The following is a 4,020-nucleotide window of genomic DNA, read 5'->3' as shown; positions in this document are numbered from 1 at the left end:
ATGTAAAGTATGAATGTAAAGCAATAAAGTTAAAGCATAACACAAATATCAAAAAATTTATAGTAGTTCGGTGCAATCCTATACCTATATCCACTCCCCAAACTTCTCTTAAAAATTTTACTATAATCAATCTGAGTACAGTATGATTGTTTTACTTGGATTCACAATCAGACTAAGTTGATTTTTTAGAATCACCAATCAAAACTTTATACAATTATTTTTTAGGATAACAATCCAATCCAGTTAGTTTTTTGGGCTCATCAACCAAAACTGAATAATGTCTAATTCCAGGCTTGGATGCACCTAACCTTAGTTTCTTTCTCCTAAAAAAACTTATACAGAAATCCAAAATACAGGAGATAAAAGGTTTCAGTACAAATAAAAATAGAAAATAAGAACTCTTTTTAAATACAAAGATATTATAGGATGGCTCTTTTAAAGCTTAATTTCTCTTCTTTGATGCTTGAGAGGATATAGTTGATGAGGCTGAAGATTTCTCTTATAAGTTTACTAAAAACTTTGCACTCAATTCCTCTCTTTACTCTTTCTCAAATATATTCAATAAACATTCCAATAAATGATACATCTTTCTTCCTAATTCTCTTTTCTTGCTTTCTAAATGATTCTTTAGCTTTTAATAAACTTGGAAGTGGCTAGAGAATAAGTTTTAGCCATTAGAAGGCTTAAACTGCCTTTTAAAACCAAAAACTAGTTATTGGAGAAGAACATAAAAATTAGCCGTTATAGTTTTTCCATATTAAGAGTCAACTCTAACACCTCAAAAATCAACTTGAGCTACCCACGAGTCAACTCGACCTCTTTAAGAGTCGACTCACCCTCAGGTCTAAAAAATTCTGTATTTTATCTTTTCTGAGAGAGTTGGCTCCCATCTTCATACGTAGACTCGATGTGTCTAGGGTCGACTCGAGCACTTCTTGGGTCAACTTGAATAGGGATCCCAAAAATATAGTCATCTATCTCTACTGAGAGAGTCAACTCTTGCTTCACAGGAGTCAACTCGAGTGTATGTTAGTCTACTCCAACATGTCAGAGTCGACTCTTCACTTTCTAAGATTGACTCCTAAACTTTAGATTTCTTCTATTTTCTGCTTGTGGTTGTTCAAGGATCAGCTCGTACACATTTGGGTCAACTCACTAAGTCAAAAATATGAAGTTTCATCTTTGAATTACTTTGACTTAGCTTCTTTGAGAGAATTCTTTCATAAATAATTTTTTTCATTTTGAGCATCCAAGAAATCCAACATCCATCCTTAAAATACATATTACTATCATTATTACTCAATATTTTGTTATCATCAAAATCAATCATAGGATCAATAATTTCTCTCTTTTTGATATAATGACAAAACTTTGAGTATATGCATTTCAGTTAATTTACCAATATAACTATGAATCATGAAGTGAATAACTAAGTACTTGTAAGCATACACTTCATCCATGTTTCAATAGATTTATCACAGCTTCTGATACCAAAAATTTAATACATGATTCAATATTTACTCATTTCATATGATCATTTCAAGCAAGCAAATGAGTATGTCAAGCATAATGAAGCATGTGATCAATTCAAGCAGACACTCAACATAACTTTTTTTTCCCTTTTTAACAGCATCAAAAAGTGCAAGGGAAGGATTTAGTAAGTTTGATCAAAATCAAGGGGAAACTCAAATCAAATTTGAAAAATTTGTATCAAATTTAGATTAAAGAAAATAATGCTTCTCTCTTTTTTGAATTCAATTTCTAGACAATATAGTCTTTATAATACTTCTCTCCCTTTTTAAATAATAGATGAATCGAGTGAATTCTCAAATTCAGTTAGGAGGTTGCTTTGAGCTTTAAAGATCCAAGAGAGATCAAGCTTTTCAAAACTAAAGATTCATTCAAAGCAGATCATAAGATATATTTAGTTTTCAAAAATTATTTCTTCCTTCTCTTAAGAAGTATCAATTAGTTGGATGCATAAAGGTATTAATCTTAGAACTTGTCTCTAAGTTATAAAGCCGAATATATAGCTATGCAAGACAGGTTTGTGATAAAACAGTCTTTTCCATTTTGCCAAAAGATAATAAATAGAGTACAAGGCAATAATAAATTATTTGATATCAATTATGAAAATTATGATACTCATTATGATAATTTCCTTAAAAAAGATCCGCTTGATACCAAATACTTTGAAATTCAAGTAGAAGTCCTTTTTAAGTAAATAACAACTTCCTTGAAATTTTTTCTTGATGCCAATTTTAAAAGTTTCAAGAACAATATTTTTTAAATTCATTTCTTGAAAATAGTTAATTAGAGCAAAATAATAGAAATGATAACTAGATAATATCAAATATGTTTCTTAAATCAAATCAAGTGAATAGAAATAGCAAGAATGCTCAAATAAATCTATATGACTAAATTAAGACAAGCAAAGTATAAATATTTATTAATAATTTTTCTCATTAAGTTTAAAGTGATTTCTCCCCCTACTTTTAATAATAAATATAAAAAAATATTTTTCTTAATTCTCTCTCTTTTTTCTTGCAAATCATGTATATTTATTTTATTTAATCAAGCATTTACTTCTCTCCCTTTGTTTTACAAACAAAGCAAATATTCCATTAAGCAAAGGAATATAAATATAAGCATCAAATATACTGGATTTCCATAAAATGTCATATTTTATTGATTAGCAAAATATGATTACAAAAAGGTGATTACAAAGATAGCAAACATCAGTACATGCAAAAGATGTATGAGAGCTATAGCTATCAAAAAGTGGATTGCTAGGATCACTAAAGCTCTATGAAATGAATCCTAACATTCTAAGTGAGTGTAGGTCAGAATAATCCTAAAAACTAGGTCCAAGCTGAACAGATAGTGAGGGTCGTCTGACATCTCCAGATGACTAATTTCAAGCACGAACATCCTCCCTCACAAAAGTAAGTGTCTGGATCAATCTAGCTAACTCTTGTCTGACCAATGATAGAACCTCCAATAGAACTCTCCTCACCTATTGTGCCTCTAATGTGTATCTTTGGATCTCTGTATAGACTGAAGTGACGATCCTAGTGGAGACTCTTTTGACAAGTGCATCCTCATCCAGTCTATCAAGTAGTCATGAACTGCTCTTCGAATGGCTAGTCTGGGAAGGAGGAGTGGTCTCTATTTGTCTGCTGGCTCTACTAACTTGATATCTACTACAAAGGGTTCTGCCATAGGAGCCTCATCATCATAATTTACATCAGCCTCTCTCGATACTACACCTCTATGAAGCCATTAACTATCAACCTTCTGAAAGCCCATCCTCCAGAGTGATTGATCATTGTAGGTGTTAGTGTGCATTAAAGCATTGGAAGTCTCCCCCTAAACATCTACACCAAACTCCTAAAAGATAAGAGTCAAGACTATACCATAAGGTAGTGATGCCTTCGACTGGCTGATCGCCTCTTCCATCTAACGAATCATGAGTGAGGATAGATTCAGAGGAATCTTTCGAATCACATGGGACATGAAAGTGATGTCTCATCTAGATACAAAGTCAAATCTTCCTATCTTGGAAAAAAAAATCCGACTCACCATGTGATGAAGGATGTGCATCTCGATACTCAACTAATTGGTGCTCCCCTCCTCCAGCTTACCTGTGTCTCTGTCCAGAATGTACTTCAAACCAAGAGACCTTTTTTGAAGTTGGTCAAATGAGCTCCTATCAGTAGACATCCTTAGTATCTGAGCTAATCAATTAGCATCCAATACAATTCGGATAGCTTGAACTTTTGAATTTATGATCCTATCCGTAGACTTCATGTTTCCAAAGAACTCTCAAACTAAGTTTGAGTAGGTCAATAGATCCAATGAACACAAAAATTGCTATCCCAAACTTTTGATTTTTTTGATCAATCACAAAACCTTCATGCTCCAAGAAATCAAAGTCCACCTTTCTGCCCGTAAATACAACTTGAGAAGATAATGGAGTTTTAGAAGGGGTGTGGAGATTGAGGGGAAGGTGCAAAAGGG

This window comes from Elaeis guineensis, chromosome 11 (assembly GCF_000442705.2).
Source record: "Elaeis guineensis isolate ETL-2024a chromosome 11, EG11, whole genome shotgun sequence".
Classification (NCBI taxonomy): domain Eukaryota; kingdom Viridiplantae; phylum Streptophyta; class Magnoliopsida; order Arecales; family Arecaceae; genus Elaeis; species Elaeis guineensis.
The sequence above is the reverse complement of the archived record's forward strand: the minus strand, read 5'-3'. Positions refer to the sequence as shown.